Below are 24,827 nucleotides of genomic sequence, written 5' to 3'. Positions count from 1 at the left end.
TAATTAGCCTTGAATTTTAATGTAATGAAAAAGAATAAACCTAAAAATGGCTGGCCAGGAAAATATTAAGTTTTCAAGATGCTCTGTTGCTATAATTTTTCTGCTCGTAGAAAACGTCAAGCCACTGATTTGCTCTCTATCTTGAGAACACAGACTAGAATGAAAAAGGAAGGTGCACATATAAATTTTTTAAATAGCACTAAGATGCACTATCTGCTACCATTCACCATCTTGGCATCTTATTCTTTCCGGCGCATTTTCTCTCTGTATCGGTTCCTTTCTTTCTTTGCCATGAGCCTTATAATGTTGTGAAACATAAATATGTTATATTGAGCTTGATTTGGTCCACCCTTCAATATAAAGCTTGATTGTCTATGTTGGTGTCCCTTTAGAGTAATCTTTAAGCAAAGAAGCATTTGGAACATCAGAAATAATCAGGCATATTTTTCCCTAAGTGGGGGATTTATTCTGAGTAAATAGATGCTTCAAAAGCAGCCAAGTCTCCATTTGGTGTATCTGAGTAGGAGTTTGATATTTGCACTGAGGAAGCCTGAATTCCTAGAACATCAAAAGGTGATTCAAGCATCTTCTTACAAGTCAGTAAGACTTTAAATTAATTATTCGCATATTCACATGTAATTTATGCACATTATTCATGAATCTTTTTACATCAGCAGATATATTTCTCTAAGAACTCTCAAAGCACGAAGTAAAAAGAGCATTCAACCATCAATTCTTCCTTTTCTATGGGCATGTCTTGTGATACACAAGAAACGTAGGTGATACAGTTTAAAAAAGCGTAGGTGAGATGACATAAAAGCTCTCAAGGTAACTAGCTACCCAGACCTTTGGCATTTGTGGAGTTAGAACAGTCGCTGCCTTGATAACGTCTGTGATATGTAGTAATCTGCTAGTTGGTGAGCCTAGTCAGCCACCCAGCATCCACTCCCAAGCTAACGTTATTGCTCATAAAGGACTCATATAGGTTATCCAGTAACTCTGGTGATGCGTTGTGAAGGTGTTTCTTTATGAAAAAGACAACCTCTCCCCGTCTTCCCCACCGCCCCTCTCCAATGACAACAACTAGCGCTGCCAATGGAAATGAAGGGAAAGTGAAAAGATTTAACAAAAGATTTATGATCAGTCCCTCCTGAATATTAAAATTGCTGTGGCTGTGTGGCCTGGGGCATGTCATTTCACCTATCTAAGCTTAGTCTATGTTTCCTTCCCTCATCCCTCCATTTGTTCAACAGGTATTTACAGACTAACTACTGGTTTAGGCACTGAGGGTATAACAGTGAATTAACCAGACCAAGTTGCTGCTCTCATGGGGCTGATATTCCCATAGGGGAAGGGCTCAGGGAGACAGACAATGAGTCATAATAGCTGGTTGTTTTTAATCGATTCACTGGACTAGTCGGGCCAACTCTATTCTGATTCTACGGGCAAGACTCCCCATTTAATTATATTAGTATAGGAACTCAGCTTTTCAATTAACCTTCATAAAATATTTCAAAGGACTTATTCTAAGGCTTTCCTTAGAGCAACATTCAAATCTGCCCTGAAGTAGAGGATGAAAAGAGGCAGGGCCCCTTCCACTTGTTGACGTTGATACTTGCAGAATTCATTTAACCTCACGACTCAACCTGCTTCCTGGGTTAAGGTAAGAATCACACTGGGGCAAGCCATGGGAAAGTGTCTGAAAACAGAGTTCTGATATCCAAAGTCAAAGGCTGATAATGCTGATGCTGATGAGGAAGCAGTGATATTAGTGACAATAAATGGGAAAGCAAGGGACTAAGTGTAGAGTTGTTTCTCTCTGAGTTTCTTTTCAGCTGCTAGGGGTGGGCGGAGTGGGGGAGAGTCAATTTGACTTGGCACATTGGCAATGATGGAGAATGCGTTAGACACTTGCCTCACCTACACATAAAACTCTGCTCCCAACGGTCTCGTTCATTTCCCTGTGGGATCCAGCAATGGGCATTATCGGACCAAATCAACCAATTGAAGAAACCCCACCTCAGCCTGCACTTCCTCAGAAATTCTTATGCAATATGGACTCTGAACCTTGCATTCACCTCACGTTCTTTGGCACCAACAGTAACACATAAAAACATATAAATGATTGCCGTTGGTTGAAAATGCACAGCTTATTGGTGAAATACAACTGTGCAGAATATTTCTTTCTCAATTCCCAATCTGTTTTGGATCGAAGACAAGAAAAAAGAAAAAAGCCATATTAGCAAAAGAAAAATTGGCCTAAATGTGAGAACAGTTGGCTTTAAATATATATATGTATATATATATATTTGTGAAGTATTCACAGATTGGCAGGAAACCAGGAAAGCACTCAGTGCAGTTTTCCATTCCACTCCCCACATCTTGTTTGCAGAGAATGTGCTTTTTGTCTTAAAGTGCCATGCGCCCAGGTGGAGAAGCTTATCGGCACCTTAGAGGTAGTCTCTCTTTCTAATTTTCAAGTCAATGAGACAGTTAAATCTGAACTGAGCAGGATTTCGATTGGAAGAACAAATAAGTAGACTAATGACCACTAAGCTAACAGAACCCTCTGCCCCCAAATACCTCGTCCTTGTTAGGGATGATGGTCTGATCTTAAAGCAATGCAGCTGAAGTCGACTTGACTTTGTAGTTCCCCAAGCGTGGGAGTGAGGCTGACGGAGAGACCAGGATGAGAACTCACATTAAGGCTATGGAGCGTCTGCTGCTGCTGTGGAATTAAAAATTCCTTTCCACCTAGAAAAGACATATATGTCATGGCACAGCAATAGAGAGGAATGAACCACTGGTGCAAGTAACAACACAGTTGAGTCTCAAAAACATACTTAGCAAAAGAAGCCAGACACAGAAGAGTATCTACTGGATGATGCTATTTGTATGACATTCAAGAATAGGTAAAAGCAAGCGATGGAGAGTTTAGGACAGTGGTTGCCTATGGTGGGGGTGGGGTGGGGTGCAGGTGTTGACTGGAAAGGGACATGAGGGAACTTTCTGGAGTGATGGAAATATCCCATATTTTGACCTGGGCGGGGGGGTGGGGTGGCTAAACAGGTGTGCACACTTATGTAAAAACTCATTGAGCTGTAACTTCAGATTTGGGCACTTTACTGTATATTTACTGAATACAAGTTGTACCTCCTTATAGCTCATGATAAAAAAAAAAAAAAAGAACACCTGCAATTCCTACTTCTTGGTATATCCCCAAAGACCTGAAAGCAGAGACTCAAACAGATAATTGTATACTAATGTTCACTGCAGCAATAGCCAAAAGAAGGAAACAACCCAACTGTCCATGAGCTGATGGATGAACAAACTGGGTGTATGCATGCAGTGGAATATTAAACTGTAGAAAGGAATGAAGTTCTGATGCATGCTTACAACACAGATAAACCTGGAAGATATCATGTTGACTGAAATAAATCAGACACAAAAAGATATCTAGGGCGGGCCATGATGGCTCAACAGAGTTCTCACCTGCCATGCTGGGGACCCAGGTTCGATTCCCAGTGCCTGCCCATGCAAAACAAACAAACAGACAAACAAAAAAACCCATCTATTATATGATCTTGCTTAAATGAAATTCCTGAAGTAAATAGTGGATTATAGATTATAGGTTAACAAGGGTGAGGAGAGAAGCGAGTCTTTGCTTGATGGGTACAGAGCTCCTGTCTGAGGTCATGAAAACGTTGAGGTGATTGATATTGGTGATGGTAGCACAATATTGTCAATGTGATTAATACTACTGAATTGTATATATGAGAGCGGTGAAAATGAGAAAATAGATGTGTATATATGTTACTACAATAAAACTTTTTTTTAAAAAAGCCTCATTTTTAGCAGCCATCTTAAGCCATTTCTAGCAATGATTAATATATATTTATATATTACATTTTTTAATATTTATAATATATATTTAATACACAAAAATAAATTTTTATATATTTGTAATATTTACCAGTTGTGGTGGTTAGAAGCTGTATGTACCCTGGAAAACATCCATTCCTGTGGGATGTGAACCCATTGTAAGTAGGGTCTTTTGCTGAGGTTACTTCAGTTAATGTGTGACCCACCTCAGTCAGGATGGGACTTAATCCTATTACTGCAGTCCTTTATAAACAGAATACATACAGAGAGAGAAAGAGAGCCACAGAAGCAAGAAACTGAAAGCAACGAAACCTGGAAGAGAAGGAGGGAGAGACCAGGAGATGTTCCCTTGTGCTTTGCCATGTGGCAGAGGAGCCACTGGTCTTTAGGAAGAAATCATCACCTTGATGATGCCTTGACCTGGATATTTCCCCAGATTCTAACCATAAGCAAATAAACTCCCATTGCTTTAGCCGAAACATTTCATGGTATTACTTTAAGCAGCCTAGGAAACTATAAACATCAGTCTACAAAAGACTACCATATGCATTGATTACTTTTTTAAAAAAATATTTTTATTAAGAAATCTTCACATACATACAGTCCAAACATAGTATACCATCAATGGCTCACAATTATTATCACACAGTTGTCATATGCATTAACTCCTTTCCTTTTTTGCATGGGCAGGCACCAGGAATCAAATCCGGGTATCCAGAATAGCAGGCGAGAATTCTACCACTGAGCCACCATTGCACTGCTCTGCATTAACTCTTGATTCTTGCAGACACCTTCGAGGTTAGATGAGGAAGGCGAGGCCTTACAGAGTGAAGGGTCAGGAGGATGCCCATCCCTTCCCTGCTTCCCCAGCCCCAGGGCACCAGTGTGCCTCTGTATTTGGTTAGGACATATCTTCATTGTATCTTCTTCTGGCACATGAATTGCAGAATGTGTATCAACCCTGGAGAATGCCTCTCCTTGAGGTCAAAGGGTCAACCCAAAACACCGTCACACATTTTCAGATGCCCCCAGCAGGGCACCACAGAACCTGATTGAGAGCCTTTGTGCTTCCTGCATCACTGGACAAGGCAGTTCAAGTCCTGGGTAATTTCTAACTCACATAGAAACTGCAGTCCTGATGAGAAGCACCTTTGTTAGGGCACTGAGGCAGAACTGCAGTGCCCCTCAAGTATAGAAGTCTCCAATTCCTGGTGGCGGCTCCTTAGCAGTACGGGAAGAGATGAGGATTCCAACCAGAGGGACAGTTAGTAGGGAAGTTACTCCCCAAAGTTGAGGTGTTGGGCTAGTCTTCTGGTTGAACCACTGTTCCTAGTATTGGCTTAAGGCTAACCACACATGTCCCTTTGCCTCATCTAAGAGTCCAACATCGCATGTCCTCAAATGTGGAGTTGGGCTAGGGCTTGAGCTCAGGTCTATTCCCTGTAGGTCTAGGGTTCTAACCATGTTCCCTTGCTTGATGAGTCTTTAGGATCAAGTATCTGGGACAACCCTCCACCCTGGAACACAGAAGGCAAGCCTGGAACCCTACCTCCACCCCAATCCCCTCAGAATTGGAGCTTCCCTTATTGGTAGAATCTTCAGCAGGTGATTCTCTTAGAGGTGGTATGCTCAAGGTCACACAATAATAAATGACGCAGTAAGTGTTTGAGGCCAGCTCCCCTGACTTCAAATCTTGCTCTCAATCCACTATACCAGGGGTTGGCAAACTTAGGAATGGAACTGCTGGGTCATATAGTATTTCTATATATAGCTTTTGAGAAACTTCCATACTGCTTTCCATAGAGGCTGCCCCATTTTATATTTCCACCAAATGATGGAATGATGGTTTCAATTTTTCATATCCTCTTCAACACTTGTTATTTTCAATTAAAAAAAAATAGCCATCTTTGTGGGTGAGAAATGGCATCTAATTTTGGTTTAGATTTGCATTTCCCTGATGGCTAATGCTGTTCAGGGAAATGCATCACTTCATGAAATTATTGGTCTTTGGTTTATTTTCTTTGGAGAAATGTTGTTCTAGTTTTCTAGCTGCCGGAATGCAATATACCAGAAACAGAATGACTTTTAAAAGGGGGAATTTAATGAGTTGCTAGTTTACAGTTCTAAGGCCAAGAATATGTCCCAATTAAAACAAGTCTATAGAAATGTCCAGTTTAAGGCAGCCAGGGAAAGATACCTTGGTTCAAGAAGGCCGACGATGTTCAACATTTCTCTCTCAGCTGGGAAGGGCACATGGCGATCATGGCAGCGTCTGCTGGCTTTCTCGTGGCTCTACCAAAAGGGAACTCTCTCCAAAATGTTTCCTCTTTTAAAGGATTCCGGCAAGCAACTCCACCTTCAGTGGGTGGAGACACACCTCCATGGAAATCATCTAATCAAAAGTTACAACCCACAATTGGTTGGGTCACATCTTCATGGAAACAATCAAAATGCTTCCATCCAGCAATATTGAATGAAGATCAAAGGGCATGGCTTTTCTGGGGTCCACCACAGATTCAGACCAGAACAAATGTCTATCAAGTCTTTTGCACATTTTTAACTGTTTTTTTTTTCTTTTTTGTCTTTTGTGGTGATGAGTTGTAGGAGTTCTTTATATATTTTGGATATTAAAAGAATTCTTTTAAATGTTTAAATGGTTGCATTTTAAATGCATATATAAGCACCTACATAAAGCATCCTATACTTCGCCTCTTGGTCCACAAGATTTAAAATATTAATTTGTTCCTTTACCTAAAAATTTTCCTCACTTCTGTATAACTTTATGCTGTATCTCAGTTTATAACCAGTAGAATTCTGGCATGGTTTATGAACAAAAGCTCCCTATTTCAGAGCAATTGTGGCTTCTTTTTTACTATAAGAACAGGGAAACTTTATTTAGGGACAAGAAATAGATAAACTTTATTAAGCTATCAACCATGCCTATTAGGGAACAAGGAAAGTTGAATGAGGGTGTTGAGATAATCACATATAAGGTCCCATCATTTATAATGCCCAAGAATCAGCGAAGGGCATTCTAGGCAGAGAAGTACATGAGCATCTATTATGTAGTATCGGTTGTGTTTAGCACACCCCCCCCCCCACATTACATATAAATAAAATTTTAAAGGGCAAGCAAGGAAGATGGAGTATGATGTGTTAGAAAAACAGCAAGTAGGTTGGCAGGGCAGACTAAGGAAAATGTGCAGGCCTGATAATGACGTAACCCTAGATATATGGAGGGGCCAGATCATGAAGGCTATGGTCTTAGGATGAGTTCCTCCTAAAACTGAGCCTGAGACTAGGTGTGGTAGATTAAAGATGGCCCCAGTTCTTTGTTCCCCTCCCACTAAAAGGTGGGGTCTTATTCCTCACCCTTTGAATCTGGGTTGAACTTAGTGACTTGCTTGACCAATGGAATGTGGTAGAAGTACATTCTGAAACTTCTGAGAATAAACTGCAGAAAATACCTGTAGGGTGTGATGGTGGCCCAGTGGCAGAATTCTCCCCTGCCATGCTGGAGACCCGGGTTCAATTCCCAGTGCCTGCCCATGCAAAAAAAAAAAAAATTCTTGCAGTTCTGCCTTGGTCTATTGGAGCACCCTCTCTCTGAGGACCCTGAGCTGTTATGGAAGAACTCTGTATAACTAAAAGCCCCACGCTGAAGAGCCCACGTGTGTGTCATCTGGACAACAGTCACAGCTGAACCCAGCTCTCCAACCATCTCTGCTGTCTTTGCCAAAGTGCCAGACATGGGAACAAAGCCATCTTGGATACACTAAACTTACCCAGCTGTCAGATGAATATCACTGAATAATGTCAGTTGACAGGACAGAAGAATGGACCAACTGAGCCTTACCCAAATTCCTGTCTCAGAAAGTTCTGAGATAAAAGCAAATGGTTGCTGTTTTCACCACTATGTTTTGAGGCAACTGTTGTTTGCAGCAATAGATAACCATATTTGAGAGATGAATCTAGGAAGTACCAGTGGGGAGTGGATAATTGAGTCAGGGAAGGGAAGGAAATCAAAATAGTGTGCATTAGGCAGCAAATCACCACTGTAGGCAATTGAAGTCAATTCCACTGGGAAAATCTGGGAGATAGAATAGAAACACCTCAAAGCCATTCCTTCCTCCCTCAGCCCCCTCCCATACACAACCATGGGCAAGGAAGATGGAGAATGCTTCCTTCAATTCCCATCAGTCTTTGGCTGAGCACTGCTCCCTGGGAACATTAACTTCCTGGCACTTATGGCCCATTGCCGGCAGCTAAGAGAAAGCTCTCAAATGAAGAGTAGCAGGTGCTTACAATAGGAAGCTGTGGGCATATCCTGGAACAGGGAGGGCTGAGGAATATAGGTGGAGTGCTGACAACATTTGCTACAGCTATGCTAAGAAGGTAGGATTTCATTCTGAAGCTTATGGGGGCTGGAGTGAGTGGGGAGTTGAAATATTTAATGTGACAGAGCAATGTGTTCAAATCTGGATCATAAATCACCCTGATGGTGGGTGAAGGGGTCAGACCCTCCAGGTAGGAAGCTGCACCTATAGTCCAGAGGAGAAAACATGATTGCATAAACAAGTGCAAAGTGGGGTACGGGATAGATTCAAGATCTATATAGGAAAGAGAATAAATCAGAAATATGAAAGGAAGGTTAAGGGTAAATTTGAGGAACTTTGGAGACACAAGCAGAAATTTCCAGTAGGAGGCTGGATCTTTGCACCCAGAATTCAAGCTTTGGGGGCTGTAGATAAAGACTTGGGAGTCATTAAGTGTTGGGTGAAACAAAGTGAGAGTATGACTGTACATAGGGAAAACAGGTAGAGTGAGAAAGAAAGAGAACCCTGAGGAAGAGTGTTATCACAAAGCCAACGCAGGAGAAAAATTCAAGTGAGAAAGAGTGATCAGTAGTGTCTTACCTTAGATGAGGTGAGGTATTTCACCAGATTTGATTCCGTGGAGACTGGTATTGGCCAAGAGTCTTCCGGCCAATAGGAATAAAACCCTTTTGATCTTCAATTCCCATCAGTCTTTGGCTGAGCACTGCTCCCTGGGAACATTAACTTCCTGGCACTTATGGCCCATTGCCGGCAGCTAAGAGAAAGCTCCCAAATGAAGAGTAGCAGGTGCTTACAATAGGAAGCTGTGGGCATATCCTGGAACAGGGAGGGCTGAGGAATATAGGTGGAGTGTGGGTGGTGGGTATTGTCAGGATCGAGTGGAATCTTAAGAAAACAAGTCATTGGAAGCATATAACCTGGCCTCAAGCATACTAGAAAGTCATCACACAGCTACTTTCTCCAGCTTTTTCATTCTCTCTTGGGCTGCATGGTCCTTTAATTGCTGCTTATTCACACTGTTCTCCTCTAATGAACACTGGCTTCTCTGTAAGTCTTTTATATCCAGCTCTTCTACCCTTCTTGTTTACAACTGGGGCTTTAACTGTGTATTTTATTTCATAGTCTTGGGAGAAAATCTGATTGACTCTGAAATTTGGATCAGTCATCCACTGTATCAGTTATCTACTGCTATGTAATAAAACTGTCCCAAGACTTAGTGGCTTAAGGCAGCAATCATTTATTATTGCTCATCGTGTATTAGCCAGGTGTTTTCTTTGCTGGTTTGGCCACATTTCACTCGTGCAGCTACATTCAATTGGAGGATTTAAGATGCCTCACTCACATGTTTGGCAACTAGGATTGGCTATTGGCTAGTTCTCGCACATTCTCTTCCACACAGCCGCTCATCCTCCAGGAGACTTAACAGATTCCCTCACACGGCAGTCTCAAGGCAGCAGTCCAAGAGAGCAATGGCTGAGGCTACAAGACCTCCTGAGGCCTAGGCTCCAAACTTTGTGTGTAATTTCTGCCAAGCTCTATGGGTCAAAACAAGTTATGAGGCCAGCCTAGATTAAAAAGGTTGGAAAACAGACCTCATTTCTTGATAGAAGGAGTTGCAAAGAGTCTATGGCTGGTGGAGCAGATGTGGAGCCTGGCTTGGCAAGATGGTGCCACCCGTATTGCTGTGTCCTTTCTCCAAGCTGCTGGCCCTGGTGTGGCTCCCTAGCGGTTCTTCCGCATAGTCAGAGTTGTATGTTGGGGAGCTGCAGCGCAGAAATCCTGACTGGCTGGAAGGTGGACTGACCTTGGGCACCACCATCTTTCTATAGGGCTATCTCATCCACCAACATAATGAAGATGTTTTACAGTATAAAGGAAGAAATGGCTTGAAATAAACTTTTGAAATACTACTATAGTATGCTTCGTATAATGATTACAGTGGTTCCTCTGAATTCACAAATCTTTTGAATTATAAATATGAAAGAACAAGGTTATGTGTGAATGTATAAAGTTAGCATCTGTGTTGCATCATTAAATGAAAAAAGAAAAGTATCCTTCAGATAACGCATATTATGACAATATCAATTCTAAATATCAATTCTAAGGTACATTATTAGAAGTATTTCAATATGGAAAATACACTGGGTTAAATATATATATAAGCTGAAAAATTCAATCAATAAACAAAAAGTTCAATTTGCTAAAAAAAAAAATATATGGCCATATATAATGTACCACATCCAGCATGTTCCAATCAGTTGCTGGTTAGGGAACAGGGTCACCTGGTTGGATTCAGCTATCTGTACTTATTCTACCTGATTGTGGTAAAGGCATATACCTAGCAAGACATGTTACCATTTTACTGGAGTGATGGCAAGTGGTGGTGAGCTGAGTGGTACTAGGTTTAGAAATTATGGGTGCTTGTGCGAGTAGAGAGATCCTGGAAGAAGAAGCCTTTTTTTTTTCTTTTTAAAATGTGAATGTGAATGAGAAATAAATGCAAACATGATAAGGGGCAAAAGCCAGTAGAAAGGAAAATGATTTTAATAAAGAGGGGATGGTAATGGCATAAGATTCCTTTGGCAGGAGGGATGGTGGCTGGGACTCTGAGCACAGAGAAGGATTAAGCTAAGGCAAAAGGAGAGCCATTCTCCACTGAGGCTTGGTGGAAGGAAAGAAGAGGGAGGATAATTGGCAATCATTTCAGAGAATATATGGGAGCTGTAAGAGTCTGAAAGGTAAAAGAGCTGCCATGTCTCCACGGGGTTTTTAATGGATACATCTACTAAAAAAAAAAGAATGAAAGGGAGTGCTCAGAGACTGGAGGGAAAGGTGCAAGTTTAGCTGTTCTGGGATCCATGCCCACTGGGGTAAGCTGAACAATCTTCCCCCACCACCCAAACTTGGCCATATCCTTATACCCACAACCTATGAATATGCTATCTTCCATGATAACTGGGATCCTTCCAATGTGATTCAGTGAAAGATCCTGAGATGGAGAGATTATCCTGGATTATCTGGGTGGACCTTGTGTAATTACAAGGGTCATTATAAGAGGAAGGCAAGAAGCTCATTGTGATAGGAAAGGTGATGTAACAACAGAAGAAGAGGGAGCAGATTCAGAGAAAGAGAAGACACTATGCTGATGGCTTTAATGGTGGAGAAAGTGGCCATGAATCAAGGAACGCAGATGGCCTCTAGAAGCTGGAAGAGGAAAGGAAAAGATTCTCCTCTGGAGCCTCTGAACGAACCCGCCCAAATGACACCTTGATTTTAGCCCAGTGAAACTCGCCTGGCTTCTAGAACTATAAGAAAAGAAAAATTGTATTGCTGTAAGTCTCTAAGTTTATGGTAATTTGTTACAGCAGCAGCAACAAACTAATACCTCTGCCTCATGCAGTCACTGTAAAGGAGATAACGCCCCCAAAACTCTTACCGTGTTTATCCTGCATGTGCTCTTCTAACCCATAACTTACAGGTGGATGTTCTTTCTTTTGTTCCTGATCCTCAAAGAACTACTGCCCTTGAGCAGAGCAAAAAGTTCAATCTTATCTTTCCTTTTACACATAGGAAAAGTTGCAGGTGAGATAACAATAACAACCACCCTCAGGGCCCTTGCACAGGCATTTCCTCTGCCTGGACTATCTTCCCTATAGCAGATTGCAGGTATTTGCTAAATTGGCTCCTTCTCAGTGAGGCCTTCCCTGGCTACTTAATTTAAAATTGCAATTTATACCTCCCCAACACACGTATATGCATGCGTTGCTCCCTATCTCACCCCTCCTGCTTTATCTTTTTTTTTTTTTTAACTTTTTAAATTGTATAGTATAGCATATGTTAAAGCAAAAAAAGAAAAAAGCAGTAATTTTCAGAGCATTCTTCAACAAGTAGTTACAGGACAGATCCCAGAGTTTGTCGTGGGACATATCATCCTCTCTAGACTTTTCCTTCTAGCTGCTCCAGAACATTGGAGGCTAGAAGGAATAGATATTTTTTATCATCACAATTGACTTCTTTTTTCTTTTTTTTTGTGAAAAATAACATATATACAAAAAAACAACACATTTCAAAGCACATTGCAACAATTAGTTGTAGAACAGATTTCAGAGTTTGGTATGGGTTACAATTCCACAATTATAGGTTTTTACTTCTAGCTGCTCTAACACACTGGAGACTAAAAGAAATATCCATATAATGATCCAGCAACCATAATCGTTTGTTAAACCCTACATTCTCTATATAACTCCACCATCACCTTTGATCTTTCTCCCACTCTTCAGGTGTATTTGGGCTATACCCAGTCTACCTCCTACTTCATCTTTATCCACTTAGCACACTCTGCCGTATGTTTTAATTATGTATTTGTTTATTATCTGCTTTCTTCTCTCTCGAATATAAACTCCACCATGGCAGGGATTTTTGCCTGTGCCTGACCACATCCTAGCTTCTAGAATAAGACCTGGCACATTATGAGAGGACTCAAGAAATCTTTGTGGAATGAATGAACACTTTTTAAAATGTTGCTAAACACAAATGGACTAGAGCTACTTCTGACTCCTAAGGGGGAGGTGTGATGGTGCCATAATTTATATTCCAGGAGAAATAAAATTTCTATCACAACCTTTTCCCTTGAAATGACTGGAGGAGAGAGGAGAAAGGGAGGAGCCTGGGGGGATAGCACCTGTTTACGCAGACTACAATTGCACTTTTAAATATGCAAAGGGAAGCCGGTTGTAAAACAGGGATTATAGCAAGAGGAAACTGGAGACTATAGGCGTGAATGTATGTTTGGCTCTTGAGAAGGAAGTAGTACCCAGAGGGCAGAGAAGAGAATTTCACAGCAGAATGGCCAAAAGGCTTTTCAGAGCAGGGTGTTCCATATTCGATTTTAAGTTACTTTGAGTTTCTAGTATGTAAACTCACTCTGTCTCCTCAAAACTTTAGTGTAAAGTCTGCTACAAGCAAAGGCCTTACAGGAAGTTCTGGGGAGCAAACTGGGGAGGGGGCCAGAAACTCACATCTGAATTAACACGTTTTGGAGGAGGAAAAGCAAGTAAAGAAATTGAGGTGGTACCGAAATGGAAATGTAGTTGGAGCAGAAGGACAGAACCCGGGGTGACCCTGAGAATGTAAGGCCCCGAGAATTTGTGGAAAATTCAGGAAATGTTTTTTTTTTTAATTGGCAAACCAAAACAACATACTAACAAGAACATTCTTAACATGCAAACATTCCTTACATGGTGTACAATCAATGGCTCACAATATCATCACATAGCAGTATATTCATCACCATGATCATTTTTTAGAACATTTGCATCACTCCAGAAAAAAGAAATAAAAAGAAAAAGGAAAAAACTCATACTACTACGGTCACTTGTCAGATTTGAGCTGACTGATATTTGCTTTGCTATAGTACAGTACATTTATACGGCACTTTATAATTGACAAAACATTTTCACAACCATTATGTCAATTTTATCTTCATTCTGAACCAAACAGAGAGGTTAAGGTGGTTTACCCAAGATCTTATGAGTGTCGAGGCTAGAGTCTTTGGACTAGTAGTGTATGACTACATTACCCCCAGCATTTGCAGGTTCAACATTTCAGCTTTCAGCTATTTGAAAAGTTCAAGTGAAAGAGGAATTTGACATTTTTACCATGGCTCAGATTAGAATCATCTGTTCTGGGAGGCTAGTCTGCAGGAGAGAATCTCTGAACCTACCTACTTGCTCAGCAACCACAGCTCAACTCAGTTTTGTTGTCCAGTGCTAGAGAATTCATAGATTTGAAAGATCTTGGAATCTATCTGTGGCAAAGGGCAAAAGCCTACTGCATTAAAACTCACTGCTCTTTTTCTTCCACGATGTTATTTGGAGGGAAATTTAAGAAATAAAAAAGATCCCCACTTGTCATCCTTTACTTGGGTTTTTCATGGTTGAAAGCACGAATGGAGCATAGGTCTGGGTGGAACTTATTCTTTGGAAAGATACACTTCCACAGTCCTTTCTCAGTTTAAGCTGTTGCTATGACATCTTATCCAAAGTGTTCTGACTCTTTTCCCCAAGAGATCGCTCTTCTGGGAAAAATTGCAATGATGCTCAAGCTAGAAATGGAGCATGCAACAAATTACTCTTAACTCTGCTTCTTTTGGTTGAGAAGGGGAGCTATTTGTAGTTCTGGTTTGCATTAGAGCAAAAGTATTTTGTATTGATACTAATTTAAATAAGGGGCAATACATTGAAAATTTTCTTGGACAAATATGCTTGCAAATCAGGTTTATGGAATAGGAAATAAGCGTACCTATATTTTAATCCAAAAGATAATCCACAAATAGAACCCAGGGTGACAACGGTGTGAAATTTTATTATTTACCTAGGGCTATTACAACCTTTTTCTCTTTCTTTCTGTGAATTGTTGTAGTATGCCCTGAATCCAAGAGGTAAATTTGTAGAAAATTAGCACTAAAGCTTCTATTTCTGTTTAGTGAGACTAAGTAAGTGGGTTGGGGGGTGAGTTCTTTACTTTCTTCTTTGCACTTTTCCATATTGCTTGATTTAAAAAATTATGAATGTGTGTTATATTTCAAAAACAATGCAGCTATGACAAGTTAAATTGTTACCGTTTCCATCAGGGTCTAATCGGATAAACAGAATCTCTAGGAGCTATGGAATTTAGGTTCTATTATGGGGATTAGACCTTACAAGTCAGTGGGAGGTGCTGAGGAAAGGAAAGCTTGAAAGGAGGACCAGAGGATCCCAGGAGAAAACAACCGGCCAATCCCAGGAACCAAGTACACCCAGTCCCCGAGGTAGGACCACAAAGAAGCATCTGGGGAAGAAGCTGATGTCTTCATGGCTTCACAGCTGAGCAACCGGTGATGGGTCTGGAGCTGCTGTTGGTTAACAGGGCCAGCAGTCAGGAAGAAGAGCGGAACAAGAAGCAGAGGACAAACTGGAATCCTTCTGCACCTCTGTGCCTGCTATTGATGTAACCTAAATGACCTTCAAGAAGTTATGGTTGTCACTGGTGAGTTCTGACTGGTCTAAGGCTTAGATTCTAAACCAATCATTGTTAGCCGAGTCTCCTGTTCAGAGATTGGTTAGGGGTGTGGGCATGCAACCCAGTTCTGGCCAATGAGACGTGAGAAGTCTACAGGTGGGAGGGAGAGGTGCTTCTGAGCAAGGTTTATAATTCCCAGAGAATTTCATGCCAGGATGTGAAACCCTTGCTGAAGTCATCTTAGACCCTGAGGAGAACTAGCTACAGGGTAAGTAGAGAGTAGGAAGGCATCTGAGTCCCTGATGATACCATTAAGCCACTGACTGAACTATGCCAGAGCCACCTTATTTCTTGATTTTTTTTTGTTATGTAATAAAATAAATTTCTTTACTGTTCAAAAAAAATATTATAACTGTTGCTTCACTTTCTCATGCCAATTCCTCTTTTGAACAACTCTAACCTAGAATCATCAGGGCGAAGATCCTGGGAAACAAGTTTCCAGCTTAACCTCGATGACACAGAAACCATGAAACTTCAGATGCATTTGATTCTGATCAAGATCCCAAATCAAATGAAGTTGGGAATAAAAAACCCATATATAATCAGTTCGCTACATTCTTTATAAATTTAAACCTCTGAAACAGCCTCTTGCTTGCCTATGTCTTATCACAACTTCAGAGAAGCCAGATATTGGAGAGCTGTTTGTAGTATGGATAGAGCAATATTTTCCACCAGTTGTGTGTAAATGAAGAAAATCTCAACTGACATACTCCCGTTTTCACTCCTCAACTGGGTAGAGTCAAAATCTTATGAACTAGAAAGCTGTTTCTTTCTGTTTCATACATCATCTACTGATCAGTGTCAGATCCCAGAAATGTCATTATAAGATGTGCAGTGGGAATGGCCAGGGAAAAAGTCTAACTACTGCTTTGTTTTCAGTGAAGTAGAGTGTTTAGTATAGTGATTATCCAACTGTCTGATAAAATGATACAAAGGTCTTGGCCTTTTAATATCATTCATTCTATCCACATTTATTAAGCTTCTACTGGAAGCCTGCCAGGGAGTGCAAATGTATGCATTTAGGATTAAACTCCCCACTATAAGACGAAACTGACAACAATGATATCAGAACACAAAAGAGAAAACCTTAAAGATTCAACTTGGCTATGTGCAAAAGTCATTCTCATCGCAGCCATTTGAGAAGTCACCGACTTTTAAGACCATTATCACTTCATGATATTGTTAGGAGCATCATTAATATGTATCAGATTAATTTCAGGTGATGTTTTGTTTAGTTCCTCACTATACTTACTTTGTGCTTTGTCTCTTCTCACTTGAGGAAGCATTGGTGTGTGCTTAGGTTTTAATTAAAATTGTTTTTTTGGGGGGGTGCATGGTTGGGGACTCAAACCCAGGTCTCCCACATGGAAGGCAGGTATTCTAACCACTGAACTACCCGTGCGCCTTTGAGGTTAGATTTTAAAAATCAAATTTGGTGTCTGCCGAGTGTCGCTGCAAAGAGACTGGCTTTTGTTCATCACTTTGAGAAAAGAGTATTTTTGTTTTATCACATAAATGATTTCTCGGAACATTCACTTTAAAAGGATAGACGCAGACTGGTAGCAAAATAATGTTATTAAAATTTGATAACCTGAAAACAGCCATGGGTGGTTCTTTCAGTACTTAAGGCTCCTTCAAGATCGTACTTTCAGTTCTCCTAAAGTGCATTATTTATAACCAGAAAGGAAAAGTAAAGAACTATACGTTATTAACAGACATGTTGACCAGTACAATACAGAGTATGGTGGCTTATGAATTTTTCCATAACTTCTTTCTAGCTCCATGGTATAGAGGAAAGAGAATTTACCTGGAGGTCAACCAGAGTATAATTCAAAATCTGCCCCATCGTTTTCTTGCCAAATGACTGATGGCGGGTTATTCATTCTCTCTAAGACTTGCATTCCTTATCTGTAAATAAGCCAAATGATATTGCTGCGACTTGACCGTTTGACTTATAAAAATGGCAATTTCACTTGGATCGCTGCCTGCCACTCTGTCAAAGTTCAAGGAATGTTAATTCTCCTACGAATGCTGCCTTTTAACTGGTTGGACTCGGAGAGCATTTATTTAGGTGTCTACATCTGTTTTCTTCTGGTTATATTTTTATTGGGCTTCTGTTTGTTTTTTTTAACATTTTACAAAAGGTACGTTTTATTTCAAAATTCTTTCAAACTTATCAGACAGTAACAAATAGAATATAAACTGCATACAGAGAACCCCAATATACCCCTATCTCCCTAGATACTCAGATCCACCAATCTTAACATTTTGCCACATGTGCCGTATCATTCTGTCTATCCATCCACCCATCTGTCCGTCTGTTTATCAGACCATTTGCTAAACCATTGAGTGTAGGTTGTGTACATCACACTCCTTGACGACTAATACTTTGTACATTTCCTAAAGAAAAGGATATTCACATATGCAGCCACCTGAAACACAGTTATCCAGTTCAAGAAATTTAAAATCAATATAAAGCTTATAGTCTATATTCCATTTTTTTCCATATGTCCCAATAATGTCCTTTTGAGCCTTTTCTCACCCCCTGTTAAATCCTGTCCAGGATCATGTATTGCATTTAATTGTCATTTATCTCTTTAGGTGTTGTTTCTTTTTGTTTTTTAAACTGTGGGATCATATATACAACATAACCTTTCCCATCTCAACCCCTCCCAAGCACACCATTTAGTGAGATTAACCACATCCAAAATACTGGGGCACCCTTACCATCTTCCATTACGAAAACTTTCCCATCTCCCCAAACAGGAACCCTACACTAACTCCCCATTCCCCCTGACCATAGCCCCTGGCAACCTGTACTCTAATTTCTACCTCTATGAGCTTGCGTGTTGTCTGAAATTTTCCTTGTCGTTACCATGGGGCTCCTCTAAGCCTTTTAAATCTTCTTAGTCTGTGAAGGCTTTCAATGCAGACCCTTAATCATCATCTTTCTAAACCTATGTTCATTTTCATTCCAAAACCCAAATCATAAATTATAGGATCAGAAAAAGACAGAATGTCAAACTGCTCAGAGTAGCTATGCAGTCTTGAAACTTGTAATCTATAGAATGCAGACGATGTAGACGCCTCAGTAAAATTTAAATACAGTAAACCCCACCACATGCTCTAAATGCGAGCCAAAAAAAATGTAATTGCAGAAAATGCAGGTTGGGCTGTTTTGAAGTCAATGAAGGGACTCGGGAGAGCTTTCTGTGCAAGTTAGGAAACAGTCACTAGCTAGGATACATCTAGGAATCATCTAAATCGTGGCCATTAGGAGGGTGAACCATTAACAGGGTTCAATGCATCATGCTGTCCAGGAGAGAACCTAAGGCAAGATCTTGGACCAAGGAGAGGTGACCTGAGATTTAGTTTATCTGCGACCCAAGTCGCTATGGGACTCAGCTTCTGCTTCTTCATCTGTGAAGTACCAGGAGTCGGAGAAGCTCTGAGACCCTCCCCGGGCTCACTTCTTTAGATCCAGAATCCCATTTTCACTGACACTGGCTAAATTCTGATCATGTGAATTCTGATGGGGTTAAGATGCGTTTTATAATTCATCGTGGTTAGCATGCATTTTGCTGAAATGGTTCAGTATTCCTCAAGCAGTTCCGGGGGATGTGAAGTATGCTCGAATAAATGTGTGCTTCTCAAAATCATACGTGGTTGGAAAAGAATGGGGACCGCTGCCATTCATCCATTCATTCAGCGAAATATCTGAGCTGCCTATTATTTGTTCTTGAACGAAACAGATGAACACCCCTGTTCTTTATGTTCAGGGGGGGAGGCAGAGTTAGGGAAGAAAAGTAGACAGTAAGCAACAAATAAACAGGAAATAATATATTAGAAGGTGTTGGGTACTAAAGTGAAAGTTGAGCAGGGTCAGGGGTTGGAACATCAGCCATGACCAAACACAGCCACTTCTTGTAGCGTTCCAGAGAAAGGCCTTGGCCCTCGGTCAGCAACTCTTCTGGACTTTGAAAGAATTCTGCAGGCCGGGTTCAGGCTACCGTCCATTCAGCAACCCCCAGCTTATGTGACAGCAATGCTGTGTGGGCTGTGCAGGCACCAGAAGACAGAAAATATCCGCTTGTACAAATCTCACGCCCACGGAAAAGGGACTACTCCATAAGCTGTTACATGTTGGGCTACTTTGAGGCTCTGAACACACACACACACACACACACACAATCAAGACAAAGACAGCATTTTCTAAGTTTGTGAAAAGACTCACCTTAATTTTGTGTTCAAAAAGTAGCCTAAGCTATACAACATTTCTGGAAAAGAAAAAACTGTAGGGATCAGTGGTTGCCATGGGTTCGGAGGTTTAGGGGGAGGGATGAATGGGTAGGTAGAGCAGTGAAACTATTTAGGGTAGTGAAACTATTCTGTGTGATTTCTGTCATGGTGGGTGCATGACATTGTGCATTTGTCAAAACCCACAGAACTGCACACCATGGACTTTGGTTACCAAGAATGCAGCAATAGTGTTATAACGAGCATACCACACTGATGCAAGATTTAATGATAGGAGAAACCGTGGTGTGGGGATGGGGAGTAAAGGACTGGGAATGTTCTGTAATTTCTAAGCGATTTTTCTATAAATCTAAAACTGCTCTAAAATATAGACGATGTTCTATTCTGTTTTTCCAAGTAGCTAAGGAAGTTCCAAGAAATAGATAAGGCCTCGAAAGTACCCAGATCTTTGACTCTCACTCTAGTTCAAAGTGGTCCTGGGACCACCAGCATCACTCACCTGTGAATTTCTTGGAAAGGCAAATTCTTTGGCCCCACGGCAGACCCGCTGAATCAGAACTTCTGGGGGTGGGGCCTAGCAATCAAAGGTTTAAGAAACCGTCCAGGTGATTCTGATCCAAGATAATGTTTGAGAACTACTGCTAATGTCACACTTACAAAAAGAGTGTTTGACAATAAAAATGTTTAATCGCTTTAATAGCCATTTTAGCATTTACGCTGTGCCACCACAGTGTAGAATCATAGCACATCTTATGCCCATTAAAAAAATAAAAGCAGAGGACTCCTAGGTTCAGAGACGTTAAGTGAGTACCCTAGCATCACACAGCTCAGTAAGCATTGAAGAACTAGATCAGGATGTCCTGTTTCCTTGCTCATTCCGAGCTCTCTCCATTTCAGTCTTTATCCACAATCTGAATATGCTGGAAATAAGACGCCTGCCTTAAACCATCAGATCGGGAGGGGATGGAATATACACACCACAGTTGAGAAGCTAAAAGATTGATAACAGGAATGAGAATCTCCAGTGTCTGAACTGTGAGTTTCTGCAAGCGAAGAGCTTAGCCTGCTAGTTCAGTATTCCCCTCTTAAGCAAGAAATAAGGACCATGCAAAGCTGTGACGCTTTCACTTCCAAGGTGCCTCTCGATTTAGTGGTGTGACTGTTGTTTCCAGGATCCTTCCCCAAAGTTCCAGGAGTCTGAAGCCTGCTGCTCTACCAGGATTCACTGGCCAGTGGTGCGGTTTGGTGATCCACACTGCCATCTTCTGGGAAATCTTACTCATAGCTGGCTGTTACATTTCTTTTTTTTTTTTTTAGTGCCAATGTTCCAAAGCAAATGTGTGTCTACTTCTCATCTCCACTGGACCATTCCAATGAGCTGAAAGGATGACGATGAAAAAGGAGGTGGAAGAGGAGATGATAATGGTGAAAATAATAATATTCAGAGGATTCACTCTTTTAAAAGCACATTCTCCTAAACAGTATAGCTGTTCAAACAACAAAAGAGAAGAAAATACACAAGAGGCCTGCTAATATTTATTAAAAGGCAGAAGTGGATGAAAGGGCGGTTGGGAGGAAGTAAAGAAAACTTGAAAATGTACAATCCACACAGATTAAATACAATCATGGGATAGCATGTGCTTTGTACGTTCTCTTTTGTTTCCCAAAATGTCAACACTTGACAGGTTGTGTCGCTTAGGATGAGGGCTCTGGGTTCTGATCTTGGCTTGCTATTAATAAGCAGTGTGGCCCCTGAGCTACATCTTGGCTCTCTGTGAGCACTCATTTTTCTTATCTGTAAAGTGAGAACAAGAAAAAAAGAAAAAGAAAAAGTAAAGCAAGAACAAGAAAACCAACCCACAGGCTTTTTTGTAAGGCTTAATGTAAATGGCAGACATAGCCTATGCTTTGTGCAGAAGTGTTCAGTAGAACGCAGCTATTATTTTTGCCTTCACTATCAGAAAAAAAAAAGAACATTTGACAAATTCAAAGCGGAGTGGGGAGCACACAGTGCGTGGACCAGAGGATGCCATTTAAATAAAGAAAACTTTAGGGAGCATAATCTCTACATAACATTACCTTCCCTTGGACACTCTGTTTAGTACCTAGTAAAAAATCTAATTTAGTCCACGAGGCACCGAACTGAAATTAACTGATTGTTTTTGATGCAAGGAATAACATTTGGGTCTATTTCAGTCTCAAGCAGAGGGCACAAGATTTTTAAATCTAAGATTATTGGCTGCTACCTTTCCCGTTTCTTTCTCTGCTCTTTGCAAACCTGACTCTCCAGGGCCAGGTTCATTTTACCTTGACCCCAAGTATGGACAAGAAGACTTTTGGTTAACAGAAGGAGTTGTAAGATCTACTTGGCCAAAGGTGGCTGCCTGTAGACATGATGAAAAGTCTCAAGTTGGGTATTGCGGATTTAGAGATACGTCATCTGGAAAGGCTATCATATTAAAATATCAGATGGTAATAATATATTGTTATATGTTAATATTATTAACAATTGTATTATATGTTAATAATATATTAACATTTTAGGATGCATTATTTTTTCCAACAAATTAGAGCCTCGAGAGGGCAGATCATTCTGAGGGGAAGAAGGAGGTTGAGCAAAATTGCAGAGCCTGGGTCCATGCAGGATGCATTTTTACCTGGGGACTGTAGTAAGATCTCACCCTGGAATCTGATTTGTCACCTGAGAAAAAAAGCCCCGAAGGCAGCAACTATGGTATTTACATGTGCTTAATGTTTCATGCACTCCTCCAGAAATGCTCATGTGGCACTGGATATACATGTGTTTACAGAATGTGTAAATAAATACGAGGAGAATATGAAACACATGCGCCTGTGTTTATAAAATATGCATCCACTTATGCTAATGAAATTACTTCCATCTGAGAACAAATGGTCATTATCTACGGAAGTGCTGTGAATTAGAGAGAACATTCTGGAATTTTTGCCCTCACACTTGGAGAAACTGAGTCACTTGTTTTCACCATAAGTGGAAAAAAGCTTGATTTGTTTGTCAACATTGAAAATTTTGTTGGATAAAAAGCATATAAACCGGAAAGAAAAAGATTTTGGCTACCCTGTGAAGTACTATTTTCACAACTCAGGATTTTTTTTAACTCAAACTCACTTCCATTGTCCATTGCAATTGACATCTCCAGTGTCCACATGTCCAGTTTTAGAAAACTCCTGCAAGCTTCCCAATAATTTGGTGTGCATTAAATATCTCTGGGGAGCTTGGTATCTTTTTTAAAAAAATAGGGTGGAGGTGGGGGTACGGTAGGAAAATGTAGAGAAGACCACACAAACAAAATGGAACAGTCTGTCTGCACAGTGCAATTCCTTGCAATCCAACTGTATTTGGTGGCAAAAAGGAGTTAAATTTTTAGAGTAACAACCAGTTCAAATATAAGTTTATACAAGTTGATGTACTTCTTCAGACAAATCAGTTCACAGAGCCTCAGTGGCCTGTCTGTGCAATGCCCACACTTAGTGCAATAAGGCTTGAGGTTTTAACTGTGGGTTGCAACTTCTTAATGGGTCATGACACCAATTTAATGGATCTTGCATAACATTTTTTAAAAATTTTTTTAGTTTGAAGTCATTAGGGACCCACAGCAAGTTTGCAAAAAACGTACAGAGAGCTCCTGTACACGTCACCCAGCTTCCCCCAATTGCAACATCTTACCTAACTATATATAGTACATGATCAAAACCAGGAAACTGATACTAACACAATATGATCGATTACTGCAAACTACTGATTCTACTTGGAATTCATCATTTTGTGCATGCTCTTTTATGTGTGTATGTATATGTATAAGTCTCTCATGTACAGATTTATATAACCATCCTCGTTATCAAGATACAGACCTGTTCATCACCTCCAAGGTACTTTCCTCCAGCAACTCTTTATAGTCACATCTTCTCCCCTCCCCTCCCCCATTCTTCTACAACCTCTGGAAACACTGACTTGATCTCCATTTGAGCAACATTTTTATAAATGAAAGAGAAGAAAATAGACCAAATTGGAAAATAAGAGGAGAGAAAATATCTGAGTGAATATCAAAGGGGAAGAAAATGCATTGATTTGGTAAAATTTCATTTCCACTATATGTTGGTTTGTGTGTACTGGGTTGTGTTATGACATATATTTTTGACTGAGGTTTGCAGTCAAGAAAACTCGAGAAACAGGGCAACACTAGACAGCCTGTAGCATCAGTAAGAACCTTCTGATCTCCCAGGGTTCCTAGTCTGCCGAGTAGAGACCTTTTCCTTTGGCTGACAGTGGCTCTTCTTCTCCAGGCCTTTAATTAATGACTATCTACTTCCCATTTGGGGCAGAAATTCACCACATGGACCCTGAGTGTTTGGATCTTCCACTCAGACATGCAGACCTATGACAAGGAGAACAGAGGCAGGTACAGCCAGGATGGGCTCCACTTCTAGGCTTCCCCTGGCCAAGCCTTCCTTGGGGCCCATAAGCTATCAGAAGCCAGATGCGCCTCCAAGCTCGACTGATGGCTCCAAGGAGTAGCTGAGGGTGTTTCTTGAACATTTTAAATTTACGAGCCACTTATGTGGTGCACACTAGGGCAATTTCAGATAAACTTAAAAGAGATATTTTAAATAAAAATATTTGTGTACATTTAAAATAATATATTCCCCATCAGTCTCTCAGTGACAGTTACTCAATGACAGGGATAATATTTTGTACTATTTTGCCAAGGTGTGTGTGTGTGTGTATATGTATTAATTCATTTATTATGTATATATGGTATGATTCTTAGGTATGGTTCCCCATTTGTTTCTTTCTTATTCCTTATTTCTACTGAATGAGAACATCCTACCTTGAAAGCGTAGTTCATTTTTTAGTGTTTGGTGACTTTATCAAATATATTCAGAAACTCCACAGGGATTTCACCTTGTGGACAAGTGTTAGCACACTGTCAGTTGTAAGATTGAAAGGTTTGTCCCACTCACAGGCTGAGAGATGGAAGGCTCCAGTTTTGGAGATAGGGATGAATGAATGGATGGCTAATCCATTCTTGGGTTGCATATATCCCTGGAAATAATTTTTCTACGTTCTTCTTGCAAAATTTTTCCGTAACTATGTTTCAAAATATGCCCAATAATATCATTGAGTCATTTCACAAATGAACGAAGAAAATCATCTAGAAGTTATGAAAGAGTCCACCTCTCAGGGACTGGGCTATTTGCAAAACAGCCTGATCTTCTTCAGAAACCTAAAAATAAATGCTAAGAATTTTTAGCATT

General features: G+C 40.5%; 1 long non-coding RNA gene across 1 annotated transcript in view; it reads left to right on the top strand.

Moving 5' to 3' along the window:
• LOC143673771 (uncharacterized) overlaps positions 1 to 21,154 on the top strand; it is a 53,907-nt gene extending 32,753 nt beyond the window's left edge. The window contains exons 3-4 of the long non-coding RNA XR_013170631.1: positions 20,433 to 20,570; positions 20,853 to 21,154. This is a non-coding gene — a long non-coding RNA (uncharacterized LOC143673771). The remainder of the gene's footprint in view (positions 1 to 20,432; positions 20,571 to 20,852) is intronic.
• The last annotated feature ends 3,673 nt before the right edge of the window (positions 21,155 to 24,827 follow it).

The sequence above is a fragment of the Tamandua tetradactyla genome, chromosome 2 (genome assembly GCF_023851605.1).
Source record: "Tamandua tetradactyla isolate mTamTet1 chromosome 2, mTamTet1.pri, whole genome shotgun sequence".
Lineage (NCBI taxonomy): Eukaryota > Metazoa > Chordata > Mammalia > Pilosa > Myrmecophagidae > Tamandua > Tamandua tetradactyla.
Note: the sequence above shows the minus strand (reverse complement) of the source record. Positions and strands in the feature narration are given on the sequence as shown.